The sequence below is a fragment of the Pipistrellus hanaki genome, assembly GCF_964339955.1.
Source record: "Pipistrellus hanaki genome assembly, chromosome: 19".
Lineage (NCBI taxonomy): Eukaryota > Metazoa > Chordata > Mammalia > Chiroptera > Vespertilionidae > Pipistrellus > Pipistrellus hanaki.
Window position 1 is genome coordinate 25,429,545 of NC_140521.1, and position 21,042 is coordinate 25,450,586.

The 21,042-nt window shown below is 41.4% G+C and overlaps 1 long non-coding RNA gene across 1 annotated transcript; it reads left to right on the top strand.

The window, feature by feature from the left end:
• The first annotated feature begins 7,004 nt into the window (after positions 1-7,004).
• LOC311613590 lies at positions 7,005-12,671 on the top strand. The gene is made up of 3 exons (XR_014793483.1): positions 7,005-7,117; positions 9,098-9,137; positions 12,203-12,671. It is a non-coding gene; the product is annotated as an uncharacterized lncRNA (long non-coding RNA).
• Positions 12,672-21,042: the final 8,371 nt, after the last annotated feature.

Genomic DNA, 21,042 nt, shown 5'->3' on the forward strand with positions numbered 1-21,042 from the left:
CCATCTGGAGTTGAGGCTTTTGGGCACCTAACACCACTTCCAAACGTGGGGCTGTGGGCCCCCGTGCGTGAGGAGCATGGCAGCCTGGCCGGTGCTGCTCGCTCATTGGGCCATTGAAAGAGGGGGTGGGGTTTCTGGAACAAGGGGGCGGGGCCAGGCCTACAGCTGAAGGCGGTCTCGTGAACAAGGGGGCGGGGCCAGGTGAAGAGCTGGAAATGGTAACAGGGGAAAGGCTGGTGGGCAGGGACACAGGTGAAAGGCCGACTGGCCGTCCGGCCAACCAGCCAGCAGCAGCGACTTAAACAAGGGGGCTGGGAGCTTGGGGGGCAGGCTAGGTGATCAGCCAGACTCGGCCAGGCCAAGAATGGGTTGGGGCCAGGAGCATCACTTAGAAGCGGTCGGGTGGATAAGGAAATGGGGTCCTGTGAATGAGGATGGGGTCACAAGTGGCTGCAACAGCCCCACCTTTCTGTGGCACAGACTGGATGCTGCCAACAAGGTCCCTTTTCCTCAAGGTAGGGAGTTCCCTGTGAATGTGGCAGAAAGCCTGCCCTCAGGGCCTGGCCACCAGTAAGTACCTCTGGAGAAGGCGGGGCAGTGCTCTCAGAGTGGAAAATGATTTTCGGGGACTTGACAGCTCTCTCCCCAATGTCAAAGCCCATAGACAAGGTGGTGGGGTTCGCAGGACACTCCGTTGTGACATACCCCACCGCGGGGCTCATGTAGGCCCATGGCTGTCCAAAAGGGGGGGGGGGGGCTGATCTCCCCATGCTCGTGGACCTGGCCCCCGGGTGGGACGCAACCTTTGAGCAGAAGGCCATCTGCAGTTGGGAGCTTTTAGGCATCTAACACCACTTCCAGAGGTGGGGCAGTATGCCCCTGTGTGTGAGGAGTAGGGCAGCCGGTCAGTGCTGCTCACTCATTGGTCCAATGAACGAGGGGCCAGGGTTTCAGGAACAAGAGGGCAGGGCCAGGCCTACAGCTGAAAGTGGTCATATGAACAAGGGGGAGGGCCAGGTGAACCGCCTGAAGTGGTGAGGTAAACAGGAGAAAGGCTGGCGGGCAGGGACACAGGTGACCCGCAGGCTGGCCTGCCAGCAACAGGGACCTAGGGAAGGGGCTGGGGGGCTTGGCGGGAAGGCCAGGTGATCGGCGGGAAGAGTGCATTGGGGCCAGGGGCAACAACTGGAAGTGGTCCAGTGTGTAAGGCCCTGGAGCCCTGTGAATGTGGACCAGGGTCGCAAGTGGTCAAAAAAGCCCCACCTTCCTGAGCTCCAGACTGGAAGCCAGCAAGAGGTTCCCTTGTCCTCAGGGCAGGACATTTCTCATGAATGGGGCAGAAAGCCGGCCCTCATGGCACGGCGACATGACCATTAAGTACCTCTGGAGGGGCCAGGGCAGTGCCCCCAGGCTGGAAAGTGATTTTCTTGGACTTGTCACAGCTCTCTCTCCGATGTCAAAGCCTAACCCTAACCCTAACCCTAACCCTAACCCTAACCCTAACCAGTGGGTAAGAACCTGGGGCCCTGTGAATGTGGACCAGGGTCACAAGTGGCCACAAAAGCCCCACCTTCCTGAGCTCCAGACTGGAAGCCATCAAGAGGTTCCCTTGTCCTCAGGGCAGGGTGTTCCCCGCAAAGTGAATGGGGCAGAAAGCCAGCCCTCAGGGCCCGGTGACCCAACCAGTAAGTACCTCTGGAGGGACCTGGGAAGTGCCCCCAGAGTAGAAAGTGATATTCTAGGACTTGACACAGCTCTCTCCCCGATGTGAAAGCCTAACCCTAACCCTAACCCTAACCCTAACCCTAACCAGTGGGTAAGGCCCTGGGGCCCTGTGAATGTGGATGAGGGTGGCAAGTGGCGGCAAAAGCCCCACCTTCCTGAGCTCCAGACTGGAAGCCAGCAAGAGGTTCCCTTGTCCTCAGGGTAGGGCATTCCCCGAGAATGGGGCAGAAAGCTGCCCTCAGGGCCCGGTGTCCAGACCAGTAAGTACCTCTGGAGGGGCCGGGGCAGTGCCCCAGAGTGGAAAATGATTTTCTTGGACTTGTCACAGCTCTCTCCCCGAAGTCAAAACCTAACCCTAAACCTAACCCTAACCCTACCCCTAACCCTACCCCTAACCCAAACCCTAACCCTAAGTAGTCGGTAAGGCCCTGGGGCCCTGTGAATGTGGACCAGGGTCGCAAGTGGCCACAAAAGCTCCACTTTCTTGAGCTCCATAACAGAAGCAAGCAAGGTGTTCTCTTGTCCTCAGGGCAGGGCATTCCCTGCGAATGGGGCAGAAAGCTGGACCTCAGGGCCCAGCAACCCGACCAGTAAGTACCTCTAGAGGGACCGGGGCAGTGTCCCCAGAGTGGAAAGTGATTTTCTTGGACTTGACACAGCTCTCTCCCCCATGTCAAAGCCTATAGACAGGGATGTGGGCGTCCCAGGACACTCCGTTGTGAGCTGCCCCTTGGTGGGAGCGATGGGAGTGGGGCCCACCCCGAGGCTCCTGGAGGCCCATGGCTGTCTTGATGGGGGGGCTTGCTGGTCTGCCCACGCTTGGGGACCTGTGAGGCACCCTGTGAGCACAGGGCCATGTGCGATTGGGGGTTTTAGGCACCTGACACTGCCCCCAGAGGTGAGGGCTATTCTCCTGTATTTGAGGGATCAGGGAAGCCTGGCTGGAGCTGCTCTTTCATTGATTGAATGAACAAGGGGGTGGGGCTTCCGGAACAAGGAGGCGGGCCCAGGCCCACAGCTGAACCCGGTCAAGTCAATGAGGGGGCGGGGCCAGGTGAACAGCCTGAAGTGGTGAGGTAAGCAGGAGAAAGGCTGGCAGGCAGGGACATGGGTGACCTGAAGGCCAGCCTGCCGGCAGCAGGGACCTAGGGAGGGGGCTAGGGGGCTTGGCAGGGAGGCCAGGTGATCGGTGGGAAGTGGTCAAGGGAAGAGTGGGTTGGGGCCAGGGGCAACAACTGGAAGTGGTCCAGTGTGTAAGGCCCTGGGGCCCTGTGAATGTGGACCAGGGTCGCAAGTGGCCACAAAAGCCCCACCTTCCTGAGCTCCAGACTGGAAGCCAGCAAAAGGTTCCCTTGTCCTCAGGGCAGGGCTTTCCCTGCAAAGCGAATGGGGCAGAAAGCTGGCCCTCAGGTCCTGATGACCCGACCAGTAAGTACCTCTGGAGAGCCGGGGCAGTGCCCCCAGGGTGGAAAGTGATTTTTTCGGACTTGACACACCTCTCTCCCTGAAGTCAAAGCCTAACCTTAACCCAAAACTTAACCCTAACCTTAACTCTAACCCTAACCAGTGGGTAAGGCTCTGGGGCCCTGTGAATGTGGACCAGGGTCGCAAGTGGCCACAAAAGCCCCACCTTCCTGAGCTCCATACTGGAAGCCAGCAAGAGGTTCCCTTGTCCTCAGGGCAGGCCATTCCCTGTGAACGGGGCAGAAAGCCGGCCCTCAGGGCCCAGTGTCCAGACCAGTAAGTACCTCTGGAGAGCCAGGGCAGTGCCCCCAGGGTGGAAAGTTATTTTCTCGGACTTGACACACCTCTCTCCCTGATGTCAAAGCCTAACCCTAAACCTAACCCTACCCCTACCCCTAACCTTAACCCTAACCCTAACCCTAACCCTAACCCTAACCCTAACCCTAACCAGTCTGTAAGGCCCTGGGGCCCTGTGAATGTGGACCAGGGTTGCAAGTGACCACAAAAGCCCCACCTTCCTGAGCTCCAGACTGGAAGCCAGCAAGAGATTCCTTTGTCCTCAGGACTGGGCGTTCCACTCGAATGGGGCAGAAAGCCAAACCTCAGGGCCTGGTGACCCGACCATTAAGTACCTCTGGAGGGGCTGGGGCAGTGCCCCCAGAGTGGAAAGTGATTTTTGCGGATTTGACACAGCTCCCTCCCTGATGTCAAAGCCCATAGACAGGGCTGTTGTCCTTCCTGGAGATTCCATTGTGAGCTGCCCCTTGGTGGCAGCAATGGGGGTGGGTCTTCCCCGAGGCCCATGGAGGCCCTGGATGGTCTGCCCACACTTGGGGACCTGTGAGGCACCCTGTGAGCAGAGGGCCATGTGCGATTGAGGGTTTTAGGCACTTGACACTGCTCCCAGATGTGGGGGCTATTTCCCTGTGTTTGATTAGCAGGGCAGACTGGCCGGTACTGCTCGCTCATTGGTCGAATGAACAAGGGGGCGGGGCTTCCAGAACAAGGAGGCGGGCCCAGGCCCACAGCTGAACCCGGTCAAGTCAATGAAGGGGCGGGGCCAGGTGAACAGCCTGAAGTGGTGAGGTAAGCAGGAGAAAGGCTGGCGGGCAGGTACACGGGTGACTGGCAGTCTGGCCTGCCGGCAGAAGGGACCTAAAGAGGGGGTTGGGGGGCTTGGCGGGGAGGCCAGGTGATCGGCGGGAAGCAGTCAAGGGAAGAGTGGGTTGGAACCAGGGGCAACAACTGGAAGTAGTCCAGTGGGTAAGGCCCTGGGGCCCTGCGAATATGGACCAGGGTAGCAAATGGCCGGAAAAGCCCCACCTTCCTGAGCCCCAGACTGGAAGCCATCAAGAGGTTCCCTTGTCCTCAGGGCAGGGCGTTCCCCGCAAAGGGAATGGGCAGAAGGCCAGCCCCCAGGGCCCGGCTACCCAACCAGTAAGTACCTCTATAGGGGCGGGGGAGTGCCCCCAAAGTGAAAAGTAATTTTCGCAGTCTTGACACAGATCTCTCCGGATATCAAAGCCTAACCCTAACCCTAACCCTAACCCTAAACCTAACCCTAACCAGTGGGTAAGAACCTGGGGCCCTGTGAATGTGGACCAGAATCGCAAGTGGCCACAAAAGCCCCACCTTCCTGAGCTCCAGACTGGAAGCCACAAGAGGTTCCCTTGTCTTCAGGGCAGTGTGTTCCCTGCGAATGGAGCAGAAGGCCTGCCCTCAGGGCCCAGCGACCAGACCAGTAAAAACCAGAGGCAGTGCCCCAGAGTGGAAAGTGATTTTCGCGGACTTGACACAGTTTCTCAGGTTCATAACAGTGTGAAGGAATTTGTTTGTACATGTGGGCAATGCTTATACTTAGAGGAGATGGCCAAATGTAGGTTAATACAACAAAACATAAGTAATTTAGAGAAAATAATAGGAAAAAGGTGAGAATTCGCACAGAAAAGGTCATAAAGTCTTTTGTAAGTCAGTTGTTAGTGTTTAAAGGGTATTTAATATGCAGGAAATCCTTAAAATAGAGAAAAGAGCATGTTAAACAGTATATGAAACCTCTATTATTTACTCAAAAGAGCCTAGAATTGTAAATGTGTATCATACAAGGCAGAATATCCTTGAAATAGAGAAATAAGCACATTTATGCAGCTTTGGAAAGCCTTGGACTTTATTGTAATGTAGCATTAAACTCTAAAACATAGTTTAGAGACAATGTTCCAGACCTTCTCAGGTTCATAACAGTGTGTAGGAAGTTGTTTTTACATGTGGGCAATGCTTATACTTCAAAGAGAAGGGCAAATATAGGAAACTAGAAGAAAACATGAGTAATCCAGAGGAAATAACAGTAAGTAAGTGAGAACTTCTAAAGAACAGGTGAAAAAGACTTCTCCAATTCAGTTATTAGTGTAGAACAGGTATCTAAGATGCAGGAAATCCTTAAAATAGAGGAAAGAGCATGTTAAACAGTGTATGAAACCTCTATTATTTACGCAAAAAAGCCTAGAGCTGTAAATGTGTGTCATACAAGGCAGAATATCCTTGAAATAGAGAAATGAGCACATTTAAGAGCTTTGGGAAGCCTTAGACTTCACTGCAATGTAGCATTAAACTCTAAAACATAGTTGAGTTTCAATGTTCCATAGCTTCTCATGTTCATAACAGTGTGTAGGAAATTGTTTGTACTTGTTAGTAATGCTTATACTTAGACAAGTAGGCCTCATATAGCAAACTACAAGAAAACATGAGAAATTCAGAGAAAATAACAGTAAGTATGTGAAAACTCAAAGAGAAAATGTAGAAAGGACTTCTATAAGTCAGTTGTTAGTGTAGAAAAGGTGTCTAAGATGCAGGAAATCCTTAAAATAGACTAAACAGCACATTAAACAGTTATGAAACCTCTATTATTTACTTAAAGGAACCTAGAACTGTAAATGTGTATCACACAAGGCAGAATATCCTTGAAATAGAGAAATAAGCACATTTATCAGCTTTGGAAACCTTAGATTTCACTGCAATGTAGCATTAAACTCTAAAACATAGTTGAGGGACAATGTTCTGGAGCTTCTCAGGTTCATAACAGTGTGTTGAAAGTTGTTTGTTCTTGAGGACAATGCTTATACTTAGACAAGTTGGCCTCATTTAGGAAACTACAAGTAAACATGAGTAATTCAGAGAAAATAACAGTAAGTATGTGAGAACTGGTATAGAACAGGTGAAAAAGACTTCTCCAAGTCAGTTGTTAGTGTAGAAAGGGTATCTAAGATGCAGGAAATGTTTAAAATAGAGTAAAGAGCACATTAAACTGTGTATGAAACCTCTATTATTTACCTAAAGGAGCCTAGAACTGAAAATGTGTGTCATACAATGCAGAATACCTTGAAATAGAAAAATAAGCACATATTTCTGTAGAGAGCAGCCTGAGAAGGCACATGGACAATCTTTTATTGTAATTCTTATCAGCTGAGCCCGAGAGCACTGGCAGAATCCAGTACTGATTTCTTAGTCCAATTGCTTGTAATGAGGAACAAATAAGACCTTGACTTACCTAGGCCTTGATATGCTAAATCTTGTACCAAGAAATAAGGAGCTTACCCAGATTTTGATGAATAGGATCTGGGCACACCCAAAACTGCTTTTGACCTTAAAATCCCCTTTGGAAGCCAATAAATATGCTGTGTTGTCTGTGGTGAGTTTAACTGTCACTCCATCAGAGAGATGGCATCCACCTAGCTCCCAGCTTTATGAATCTTTCTGCCTCTTGTCCCTTTCTTTCTCTAATTTCTCAATCCCCAGCTCCTCCCCTCAGGAACCTGTCGTTTTTCTGTGCGGGTTGTGGAAAAAGGAGAAACACCACAAATGGCACCCCGAACAGGGACCTGAGTATGGAGGAAAAAGTTAGGGGGTTGCTTCCATGATGTATGCACAGATTAAGGTAAGTTTTGGGGAAGTGTATTGTGTATTGTGAATTGTGAATTCACTTGAATTAAACTAGGTGTAAAACATTGGGTAATCTTTATAAGTTAAGACTATGCTAAAAGTTCATAGATGCTTTGTTAAGTGTAGTCAAATTCTTGATTTCTTTTTTAAGTTTTGTTGATGAAACCTGGGAAAAACTCAACTCTCTGCTGACCAATACTCAGCAGAAAGTCCAGAGAAAATTCCTATTTTATTTATTTATTTATTTAATAATTTATTTATTTAAAATATATTTTATTGATTTTTTACAGAGAGGAAGGGAGAGAGATAGAGAGCTAGAAACATCGACGATAGAGAAACATCGACCAGCTGCCTCTTGCACACACCCTACTGGGGATGTGCCCGCAACCAATGCACTTGACCGGAATTGAACCTGGGACCTTTCAGTCGGCAGACCGACGCTCTACCACTGAGCCAAACCGGTTTCGGCAAAAATTCCTATTTTAATTGGTGATGATTTTGATTCAGCACAGGAGAGTTTAAGAATGTCTAAGTGGGGTGCAGCCATGGCCTTACAGCCTGGAGTGGAAGGGTGCGAATCTTTATGAATACCATCTGTACCACCTCCGCCTCCATGTGTAAACTACTTGTAAGCAGGTAGAAAGGATTAAAGAAATTTCTAAGCAACTGCCAATAATTCTTTATCTTAAAATCTTTCTTTCCTTAAAAATAAAAAAATACATAAAAATTGAAAAAGTTAAAAAGAAAAAAAAAAGTAGGTGCCAGACCATTGCTGAAACTTCCCCTAAAGTAAGCAGGATGTGGGGGAAAGGAAGACACGTGGTGATCCAATATGATCCAATATGAATGCCACTCCCCAAGAAAGCCACCATAAGAGGCCTCATATTCGCCATCTTTCTTTTTTCCAGCTAGTGACTTAAAGCTTTTACAAATTCATAATGCATCGGGGATTTCTGTGCTCATGAGAAGCAAAAAGGACAGTTTAAAAGGAGTTCGCATAGTTTTTGAGCTGGACTTAACTCTTTTCTGTGTACAGAATTAAAAACCCTAAATTTTTTAGCTTTAAAGATGGCGGAGATGAAGAGGGAAAGAAATACAAGCTAGTTTCCCAAGGCATTTAAAACAGCTTTTGAAATTTCCGCCCTGAGGCAGGTAACCAACAGGAAGTAGATAGCAAGTTTACATATGAATGGCTGAGAGTTTGCCTCTTGGATTGTTCCAACAGAAAATTTGTGACCTTTTTAAAAGCAGCTGTGCCAGGCCTATTGGCTGGAAACTTTTAAAAGAACTTGGAAGTCTACTAAATCAAATGATAAAAACTTAAATCTAAATGTATTGAGTTGTTGTAGCACTGAAATGTTGATCTGTGTATGCCTTGTATGAAGTCTAGATGATGTTAGTTAATCTATTAATTGGATATGTCTTTTATTTGAAATGTATCCTTAAAAATGTAAAAATATTATTGATTTGAGAAAATGCTAAGTATATGATTTGCTACCTGAAAAATTTAAAGTTCTGAAAGTTTAAGGTCTCTTGCCATAAAGAGGTTTTGAACTACACCTTATTTTTAATGGAGGAAGTGGAGGACATGCTCTTCCCACCCAGAACAGGTAATCCAATTTCAGCCAGCAGCTATCTTTAAACAATGTATTCATTTGCATTTGAATGGCTACGCCTTTTGATAGCCCAAGGACAAGTTCCCCAGGCAGAAAGACATGGTTTAAAATTAATTATTAGATTTTAAAATTTATTCTTAAAAATATAAGTTTATTAATAAAGAACTGATAAATATTTGACTTGCAAGCTCTGAAAGTTTAAGGTTCAGATTGAATTGAGAGACGTTAAATAATTGTGGTGACTAAATGCCTAAAATATAACTTGTTTTTGAGAAAATAAATTGTGCTTTCTTTTAAATAATTAGTGTTACGGAGTGAGTCAAAGCCAATTTGATTAAGCCAGCAAGAATTTGTTACAGATTCGAATCCGGGCTCAAACCGTGGCTGACGCAGCAGCAGGCAAACACCCAGGTAAGAGCCCGGATAGAGGGGCAGTCCCTCCTCTTATACCTCCCTTCCGATTCCACTGCTAGTTTGTCACTCCCTGATTGGCCCCTCAGGACAAAGAACTGGCCTTATCTCTTGGGCTGGCTAAGCCGACTGTCACAGTCACAATTAGGAATTCAAAATATTTTACTTCTTAGTCTGATTTAAAAGAAATAGGATTAATTAATTGATCCAGTTTGAATGTAATTGATATTTCTTTAAAGTAATTTAAGTATATAATCTTTAAATCATACATATATTGTATCTTGTATATTTTGATCTTTCCAAGTATATTTCTAGATTCTGAGAGTGACCTGTAGACATTTCAAGGGCCCCGAAATGTTAAAAAGTCTGTTCTCTTAAAAGAAATATTTTTTAAATTAAAGAGATTGATAATTGAAGGAAAGTTTTATCAAATAAAAATTAATTAATATATTAATTAATATATACATATATATTAAATGTTATAAAAGTTTTTGCCTGTAAGAAAAGCAAAAACAATATATTTCTTAAATATAGCCAAATTTTCAACAGCAATAGAATTTCAAGAAAGAAAAGCCTAAAACAGCCTGCATTTTTTAATCCTCTGGAGATGTGACACTTTATCCTTTTAGATCAGACCAATAAAGTATCAAACCTATAAGTTTTACTGAATAAATTTCTTTATCATTTTTTTAACTAAAGATACCTACTTAAGTTTATAAATTAGCTTTTAAAATATAATCAATGTCTCATAAGTTAGGTTACATGAGAAGCCAATGTTTTTATAAGTAATTGAATCCTTTCTGGTAGCCGCCTGAATTCTTAATTAAGCTAGAGTTGGGGCAACATTTGCGGCTTGTGAATTCAAAAGTAAATTTGCTTCATTTTTAAAATGAAGATACCAACTTTAATTACTTAAATAAATTAGATTATTAAATTGTAATAAAGGTTTTCAGCTAAATGAAAAGCCAATATTTTTATAAACAATTTTAATAAAGACCAGAAATAGCTAGTGATTGTCTGCAATGTGATTTTGACCTTCTTTAAAAATAATAATAATAAAAATAAATAAATAAATAAATTGAGCAGCCTTGATGGCCACACATCTTACCACCTACGTGGCCTCCGGCCACCATCTTAAAATAACAAAGGCCAACCTCCTTCCTTTGAATAAGCCAGTGTCTTTATAAGCAATTTAAATAAGTTTTCTATGAAAGTTAGTTAAGACTTCGTATCATCCCTCTATATATACAAATAAGCTTAAGAAGATACTTTGAAATATAATTATAATTTTAATAAAAAGAGAAATTTAAAAAATTTGGAATTATCTTTTACTAATATTTACAGTGTAAAATAAGATTGTTATCAAAGTACTAAACTTGATAGCAAATAAGTAATCAATCTAACTAATGAGATTTCTTATGAGAGACCATTTGGATATATATTGTACAAACAAAAGTTTGGCAGCAGCCTTATAGGTTGCTTGTTGTAAAAAGGAAGACAAAGATTCTTAAATGAAACTTTACAGCCTGAAAATTCAAAGAATATCCTTAAATGCTATTATTCTACAATGTAATTATAAATTTTGATATTTTACAATAGCATATTGTATAATTATTCCAAACAAACTTAAAAATCTAATTTATTGATTGTTTGGCAATAATTTAAAAGGCACATGAGAGGATTTAATTCCTTCCACTGTGTGGAAGGCCCCTTGGGAAGGCATTTAAGCATTCTATATCGGCCCATCTTGCCCTTTTTGCCAAGAGGGACCTTCTTCTCACAATTCAATTGCCCACAGCTGTTGCTTGAGTTTTCAGTTCATGCTGAAGTTGAAGCCTCATGGTGGATGGTACCATGGGTCTGTCTCACAATGATGTGAGCTGGGCCCTCCCTGGAGAAGAAACCTGGGTTCCCCAAGGTATGTGATCAATGCCGGGGCCCTGCCAGCAGGCAAGGGGATCCCAAGGCAGGCACTGGGCATGGAGGCCATAGGGGCATAGGCTACCAAGGAGACAGAACTGAACCTCACATCACCCTGCTTGGTCCTGGAGGATGGCTGGTTAGTCAATGACGGGTAAGACTCCTTAAGGGAGGGGCAACCTAAGCCAGGCACAGTCATCTCTGTTGACTCCCAAGTTCAGGAGATCTCAGAACAGAGATGTGGCACAGATCCTCAACACTCCCCGCCCCCCCCCCCCCCCAATGTTACAGGGGCTTGAACACTCGCCCCTTCTGAGGGAGGTCTCCTGCCCTATGGCTGCTTTGCACTTCCCATGCCCAGTTCAAATTGGGACCCGGACAACAAACAGATGTGGCCCGGCTACAAACACAGACTTGGCCCACCCAGCTCATATTGAGGCAACAGAGAAGTGGTTGATGGCAGCTGTCCTATATCTAAATCCAGCCTAAATCCATGAATGCTTAGAACTTTCTCAAGGATGCATATAATCCTTTCCATTAATTTTTACAGAGTAAACTAAGATTGTTGTTAAAGTATTAAATTTGAAAGTAAAATAGTCAAGTTTTCAGATTAATTTAAATTGGCTAAATGAAATAAGTGAATATTCAAGAAAATCTAATTGTACAAAAAGGTGTTCCTAAAGTATTAACCAAAATTTCTATTAGTAGTTCATTTCATGGTAAAATTGCTTAACATGTAATTAACCCTAAAGTAATCATATTTTTGTGCAAAAAATTAAAATGTAAAGTTATCAAATTTACATTTTATAACTGCGTTATAAAAATTTTCTAAAAGCCTCCTAATAATGAAATAAAAAGGGAGGAGAGTAGAATAACATCCTGTAAGAAATATCCTATAAAGTAAATTATATCAGGCCTTAAATGATTTGAAATCTTTGCTTTTAAAAAAAGTTTTACTCAAAAATTAATTTCCATTTGTAATGTTAACAACAAGACAGTCATAAAAAATACACATGGTATCAAATAAGTCAAAGAAAAATTGTTTGGGCAAAACATTAAAAGGATCCCAAGTAAAAATTCATAGAAAAGATTTCTTTATTAACCTTTGGTCGAGAATATGTTTATATTTCCAGAAAACTCCAAGACTGTATGGATTCTTGCAACAACGGATCCCAGAGAGGACCTGAAAGAATTGTTCCAGTCACAAAATAAGCAGTGGCCCACAAGTACAGAGAAATAGTCCAGATATAAAGATAGTGAAGATGCCTTGCCATAACAGCAGTCAGCACCTGTACATTGCTGCAGGTTGCCCAAGACCAAAGGCAAGGAAAGTCCGTGTGCATGCACTTCTAGACCATGTATGCACACCCTTCTGCATAGAAATCAAAATGTTTAATGTTTAATGTTTTTACCAAGACCCTGACTTGGGGTCTTGCTTTATTTCTAACACAGGGAATGGTATTAACTGCCACATTAAAGGAGGTATTATACCTAAGTTTTATGAATGGATCCAGTTCTAAAAAGGCTGGATCTATTGCAGTTTTGAGGACAAATGTCCTTCAAACCTCTTATATTTCAGTAGAAATACAAGCTCTTATTGATACCTTAACATATCTTATTTCAGAGCCCATCAACCTATAGTAATAGTGCTTTTGTGTTAAGTATAAGCAAAAATTAATGAAACAGCTACTATAAGGCACGCTAATTTAGAAGACATTTTCATTTAATTTTCAGCCTTTATGTTAGAGAAGGACAATGTCCATGTTTTATTGGAAGCAATGTCCTCAGTGTGTTATCCACCTCTCTGTGCCAACTTTAGGGGTAAATCCCCAAGGACTTAAACCTAATCAAATCTGGTAAAATATATGTCACTCAATAGTGGAAAAAGCCAATTGTACTCTTAAAATCATTTATTAAAACAAAAAAAGGGGGAGACAGATGTTATGTGTCACCTCCAGAGAGGCTCTATCATGCTTTTATACTTTAAATTTATTAAAATTGTTATGCAGAGGATTGTACAGCAGGTAAAAGGCATCAGGCCTCCTGTATAATATCCTCCACTGAGTCAGCTAGATACAAAGGAGTATAAACCACACAAAAGTTTTATCAGATTCAGTAATAAAGTTGGGAAGAGGTTGTATTTTATATCTTTCCAGAAGGAGCAATGCAGCCAATTCGGGTGCCAGAGTGTTACGTTCGTCATCACAATGGACTCAGAGAAGCACCTGTGTTTCTTCACCCAAAAGGACTGAGACTTACCCAGATGACAGCAAAATGGGAGAAGAAAACTGAAAGATGCAAGGGACTGTGGTGCCAACATGGAGTCATCTGAAGAAATTAAAGACTGAAGTGGAAGCTACTTCTTTAATCATGTTCCTGCTCATGCTAGCATCTGTTAGCTTCCAGTCTTCTGCAGTCTTGTGCAGCAAGTCCAAGGACTCTGAGCAAATCTACACCAGCAACAAAAGAGACTCATTTAGTAGCTAAAAATGTTAATATGTCCATAGTTCTGATTTCTCATACTGTTGTTCTGCATTGGCATTGTTATTATTTAATAGCCAGAGTTTTGCTCTTGACATTCAAGTTTTGAAAATAACGTGTGTAATTTAGTTTTTGCATTGGCATTGTTTGCAATTGCTTTTAATTTTAGAGCCCTATTATTATTTAAATTTAATTTTAATTAGTAAAAACAGGTGAGAAGTAGAGCCGCATGAGAAGGCACATGGACATTCTTTTAATTCTTATCAGCTGAGCCCGAGGGCACTGGCAGAATCCTGTTATCAGTACTGGTTTCTTAATCCAATTGCTTGGAAAGAGGAACAAATAGGACTTGACTCACCCAGGTCTTAATATGCTAAATCTTGTACCAAAAAATAAGGAACTTACCCCGATTTTGATGAATAGTATCTGGGCACACCCGAAACGCCTTTTGACCTTAAAATCCCCTTTGGAAGCCAATAAATACACTGTGTTGTCTGTGGTGAGTGTGATTGTCCCATCATCAGAGAGATGGCACTTACCTAGCTCCCAGCTTTATGAATCTATTTTTGCCTCTTGTCTCTTTCTTTCTCCAATTTTTTAATCCCCAGCTCCTCCCCTCTGGAACATGTCATTTTCCCGTGTGGGATGCAGAAAAAGGAGAAACACAACATTTATGAACTTTGGAAACTAGATTTCACTGCAATGTAGCATTAAACTCTACAACATAGTTGAGAGACAATGTTGCAGAGTTTCTCAGGTTCATAACAGTGTGTAGGATGTTGTTTGTACTTGTGGGCAATGCTTATACTTAGACAAGTAGGCCTCCTATAGGAAACTACAATAAAACATGAGTAATCCAGAGAAAATAACAGTAAGTAGGTGAGAACTTATACAGAACAGGTGAAAAACACTTCTCCAAGTCTGTTGTTAGTGTAGAAAGGGTATCTAGGATGCAGTAAATCCTTAAAATAGAGAAAAGAACACATTAAACAGTGAGTGAATCCTCTATTATTTACTTAAAGGAGCCTAGAAATGTAAATGTGTGTCTTACAATGCAGAATATTTTTGAAATAGAGTCATAAGCACATTTAACAGCTTTGGAAAGCCTTAAACTTCATAGCAATGTAGCATTAAACTCTGAAACATAGTTGAGAGACAATGTTCCAGAGCTTCTCAAGTTCATACATGTGTGTAGGAAGTTGTTTGTACATGTGGGCAATGCTTATAGTTAGAGGAGAAGGCCAAATATAGGAAACTACAATAAAACACGAATAATTCAGAGAAAATAACAGTAAGTAGGTGAACACTCTTACAAAACATGAGAAAAAGTCTACTCCAAGTCAGTTGTTAGTGTAGAAAGGGTATCTAACATGGAGGGCATAATTAAAAGATAGTAAAGAGCACATTAAACAGTGTATGAATCTTCTATTATTTACTTAAAGGAGCCTAGAACTGTAAATGTGTGTCATACAAGGCAGAATATCTTTGAAAAAGAGAAGCATATTTAACAGCTTTGGAAACATTACACTTATCTGTAACGTAGCATTACATTTTAAAACATAGTCAAGAGTCAATGACCAGAGCTTCTCAAGTTCATAAATGTGTGTGGGAAGTTGTTTTTACATCTGGGCAACATTTATACTTAGAAGAGAAGGCCAAATATAGGAAAGTATAAGAAAACATGAATAATTCAGAGAAAATAAGAGTAAGTAGGTGAACAATGATACAAAACATGAGAAAAAGTCTACTCCAAGTCAGTTGTTAGTGTAGAAAGGGTATCTAACATTCAGAAAATCGTTAAAAGAGAGTAAAGAGCACATTAAACAGTGTATGAAACCTCTATTATTTACTTAAAGGAGCTTAGAATTGTAAATGTATGCCATACGATGCAGAATATCTTTGAAATAGAGAAATAAGCACATTTAACAGCTTTGGAAAGCCTTAGACTTCATGGCAATGTAGCATTAAACTCTAAAACATGGTTGAGAGTAAATGTTCCAGAGCTTGTCAGGATCATAACACTTGGTGGTAGTTGTTTGTACTGTGAGCAATGCTTACATGTAAACAAGTAGACCTCATATAGGAAAATGTAAGAAAACATAAGTTCTTCAGAGAAAATAACACTAAGTAGGTGAGAACTCGTACAGAACAGGTGAAAAATACTTCTCCAAGTCAGTTGTTAGTGTAGAAAGGTTATCTAGGATGCAGTAAATCCTTAATAAAGAGTAAGGAGCACATTAAATAGTGAATGAATCCTCTATTATTTACTGAAAGGAGCCTAGAACTGTAAATGTGTGTTATGCAATGCAGAATATCCTTGAAATAGAGAAATAAGCATATTTAAGCAGCTTTGGAAACCTTAGATTTCACTGCAATGTAGCATTGAACTCTAAAACATAGTTGAGAGACAATGTTCCAGAACTTCTCAGATTCATAAGAGTGTGTAGGAAGTTATTTTTATATGTAGGCAATGCTTATACTTAGAGGATAAGGCCAGATATAGGAAACTACAAGAACACATGAGTAATTTAGAGAAAATAACAGTGAATGGATGAGAACTCGCATAGAACAATTAGAAAAGACTTCTCCATGTCAGTTGTTAGTGTAGAAAGGGTATCTAAGATGCAGGAAATCCTTAAAATAGAGTGAATAGCATACTAAACAGTTTATTAAACCTCTAATATTTCCCTAAAGTAGCTTAGTACTGTAAACGTGTTTGATACAATGTAGGATATCCTTGAAATAGAGAAATAAGATCATTTAACAGCTTTGGAAAGCCTTAGACTTTATGGCAATGTAGCATTAAACTCTAAAACATAGTTGAAAGACAATGTTCCAGAGCTTCTCAAGTTCTTAAATGAGTGTAGGAAGTTGTATGTAAATGTGGGTAATGCTTATACTTAGAAGAGAGGCCAAATATAGGAAACTACAAGAAACATGAGTAATTCAGAGAAAAAAAGCAGTAAGTAAGTGCAAAGTCGTACAGAACAGGTGAAAAAGACTTCAAAAGTTACTTGTTAGTGTCGAAAGGGCATATAAGATGCAAGAAATCCTTAAAAGAAAGTAAACAGCACATTAAACAGTGTATGAAACCTCCATTATTTACTTAAAGGAGCCGAGTCCTGTAAATGTGTATCATACAAGGCAGAATGTCATTATAATAGAGAAATAAGCACATTAAAGCAGCTTTAGAAAGCCTTCCACTTCACTGCAATGTAGCCTTAAACTCTAAAATATACTTGAGAAACAATGTTCCACAGCTTCTCAGGATCATAACAGTGTGTAGGGAGTTGTTTGTACATGTGGGCAATGCTTATACTTAGAAGAGAAGACCAAATATAGGAAACTGGAAGAAAACACGAGTAATTCAGAGAAAATAACAGTAAGTAGGTGAGAACTCATATAGAACAGGTTAAAAAGACTTCTCCAAGTCAGTTGTTACTGTAGAAAGGGTATCTAAGATGTAGGTAATCTTTAAAATAGAGGAAAGAGCATATTAAAAAGTGTATGAAACCTTTATTATTTTCTTAAAGAGCCTAGAACTGTAAATGTGTGTCATAAAAGGCAGAATATCCTTGAAAGAGATAAATAAGCATCTTTAAGCAGCTTTGGAAAACCTTAGAATTCACTGCAATATAGCATTACCCACTAAAAAATAGCTGAGAGGCAATGTTCCAGAGCTTCTCAGGTTCATAAAAGTATGTTGGAAGTTGTTTTTACTTCTGGGCAATGCTTATCCTTAGACAAGTAAGCCTCATATAGAAAACTACAAGAAAACATGAGTAATTTAGAAAAAATAACAGTAAGTAGGTGATAACAGGTGCAGAACATGTGAAAAAGACTTCTCCAAGTCAATTGTCAGTGTAGGAAGGCTATCTAAAATGCAGCAAATCCTTAAAATAGAGTGAAGAGCACGTTAAACAGTGAATGAATCCCCTATTATTTACTAAAAGGAGCCTAGAACTGTAAATGTGTTCATACAAAGCAGAATATCCTTGAAATAGAAAAATAAGCACATTTATCAGCTTTGGAAAGCCTTAGACTTCACTGCAATGTAGCATTAAACTCTAAAGCATAATTGAGAGATAATATTCCAGTGCTTCTCAGGTTCATAATAGTATATAGGAAGTTGTTTGTACATGTGGTCAATGCTTATGTTTAGATGGGAAGTCCAAATATAGGAAAATACAAGAAAACATGAATAATTCAGATAAAATAACAGTAAGTAGCTGAGAACTCATACATAAAAGGAGAAAAAGTCTTCTGCAAGTCAGTTGTTAATGTAGAAACTGTATCTAAGATGCAGGAAATTGTTAAAAGATAGTAAAGAGCACATTAAACAGTTTATGAAACCTCTATTATTTACTTAAAGGAACCAAGTCATGTAAATGTGTCATACAATGCAGAATATATTTGAAATAGAGAAATAAGCACATTTAAGCAGCTTTGGAAAGCCTTAGATTTCACTGCAATGTACCATTAAACTCCAAAACATGGTTGAGAGACAATGTTAAAGAGCTTCTTGGATTCATAATAGTGTGTAGGAAGTTCTTTTTACATGTGGGCAATGTTTATACTTTGACAAATAGGCCTCATATAGGAAACTACATAAGAAAACATGAGTAATTCAGAGAAAATAACAGTAAGAAGGAGAAAACTCGTAGAAAAAAGGTGAAAACCACTTCTCCAAGTCAATTCTCAATGTAGAAAGGCTATCTAGGAGGCAGTAAATCCTTAAAATAGAGGAAAGAGCACATTAAACAGTAAATAAATAGCCTATTACTTACTTAAAGGAGCCTAGAACTGTAAATGTGTGTCATACAATGCAGAATATCCTTGAAATACAGAAATAAGGACATTTATCAGCTTTGGAAACCTTAGATTTCACTGCAATGTAGCATTGAACTCTAAAACATAGTTGAGAGACAATGTTCCAGAATTCCCAGGTACATAAGAGTGTGTAGGAATTTGTTTTTACATGTGGGGAATGCTTATACTTCAAAGAGAAGGCCAGATATAGGAAACTATAAAAACACATAAGTAATTTAGAGAAAAAAAACAGTGAATGGATGAGACCTCGCATAAAACATGTAGAAAAGACTTCTCTAAGACAGTTGTTAGTGTGGAAAGGGTATCTAAGATGCAGGAAATCCTTAAAATAGAGTGAAGAGCACATTAAACAGTGTATGAAACCTCTAACCTCTGATATTTACTTAAAGTAGCTTAGAACTGTAAATATGTGTCATGCAATCGAGAATATCCTTGAAATAGAGTCATAAGCACATTTAACAGCTTTGGAAAGCCTTAAACTTCATAGCAATGTAGCATTAAACTCTGAAACATAGTTGAGAGACAATGTTCCAGAGCTTCTCAAGTTCATACATGTGTGTAGGAAGTTGTTTGTACATGTGGGCAATGCTTATAGTTAGAGGAGAAGACCAAATATAGGAAACTACAAGAAAACATGAGTAATTCAGAGAAAATAACAGTAAATAGATGAGAACTCACATAGAACATGTAGAAAACACTTCTCCAAGTCAGTTGTTAGTGTAGAAAGGGCATCTAAGATGCATGCAATCTTTTAAATAGAGGAAAGAGCACATCAAACAGTGTATGAAAAACCCTATTATTTACTTAAGGAGCCTAGAACTGTTAAGGAGCCTAGAACTGTCACTTGTGTGACATACAAGGCAGAATATCCTTGAAATAGAGAAATAAGCACATTTAACAGCTTTAGAAAGCCTTAGACTTCACTACAATGTAGCATTAAAACCTATAACATTGTTTAGAGACAATAGTCCCGAGCTTTTCAGGTTCATAACAGTGTGTAAGAAGTTGTTTGTACATGTTGGCAATGCTTACATTTAGAGGAGAAAGAGAAATATAGAAAACTACAAAAAACAAAACAAAAACAAAAACAAAAACAAAAAACAAAATAAAACAGGAGAAATTCAGAGAAAATACCAGTAAGTTGGTGAGAACTCATACAGAACAGGTGAAAAAGACTTCTCCTCTCAGTTGTTAGTGTAGAATGGGTATCTAAGATGCAGGCAATCTTTAAAATACAGGAAAGAGCACATTGAACAGTGTATGGAACCTCTATTATTTACTTAAAGAGCCTAGAACTATAAATGTGTTTCATACAAGGCAGAATATCCTCGGGGGACCTTGACTAGCCCTATGCTGTTTGTTATTTGGAGGCCCTAGAATGTCATATAAGATTGTTTTCATGGCTTCTCTCAGGTGTCACTTCCAGTTGTGTCCTTTGAGAGCTTAGCAGTAGTGTGGGCGAGGGGATACCTGGGGAGTCACAGCAGTGCATTGTTAGTGTGAGTCTTGTGCTTTTCAGAGAGAAGGCTTGGGAATGAGAGCCCTGGGGAAGCACAGCAGTTTGTGAGGCATGGGAGGCATAAAGTGTGACCGCAATAGACCTGAAGGTGTCACAGTCTAGTGTGGGCAATGAGAAGCATGTATTGACACAGTATAATGTTCTCAGCGGGATTTTGGAGGGTTATATTGGCATGTGGAAGCCCTGTGCTGTCACGTTACATTGTGGACAGGGAGCCCCCTGAATTGTCACAGTGAAGTGTTGGATGTAGGAGCCCTGCACAGACTGAAATAGAAAGTGGACAGTAGAAGCCCAGAGGTTCACCAATGAAAGATGTGCTTGAAAGTTCCGAACATTTCACAGTGAAGTAAGGAGAGCGAGTGTTCTCAAGTTTTACATTTGTGTGTTGTCATCAGACTTGAAGTGTGAGGATGGAAAATGTAAGGTGGGACCAACTGGGAATGGTAAAGGAAACCTTGGTAACTGGATACCTTGAGGCGTCACAGTGGATGGGTGGCTAGAAGAATACCTCAGATGTCACATTGCAATCTGCCCTGTGAGAGCCATGAAATATAAGAGTGGAGTGTGGACATTGGGCGCTCTGGAGTGTTACAGGGGAGAATTGTCCAAAGAAATCATGGGTTAAGACAGATGATAATGGGCAACTAGTACTATTGGATTTTCCTTTGGGGTGAGGGCATTTGGAGGCATTGTGTGTTATGGTCATAAAAGGAATTGAGATTCCTGGCATGTCATAATGGCATGTGGGTAGTAGTCTCCAAGGGATTCTCAATAGAATGTGGGCAGTGGGATGGTTGAAGGTATCAGAGCAGAGTGAGTACATTGACGGCTATGGGGAATGATGTTTGTGTGAGTCTAAAGAGCCATTGCGAGTCACAGCGGAACTTTGTCAGTATGTCCCCTGGGGTTTCCTCGTGGATGTTTAAGTAAGGGTTCTTTTGTGTCACTGTAGAATGTTGGTAAAATGAGCCCAGAATGTGTGGCAAACGTGCATGTATAGTATGGGACCCCTGTGATGGGACCCCTGTGATCTGGGGGAAGATGTAATGCTGTACACTAATGAGTATAGTCTGGAGCCCTAGAAGGTCACACAGGATTATGGGAATTGGGTCTTCAGGACTTCACAGAAGACTGTTGATGCCA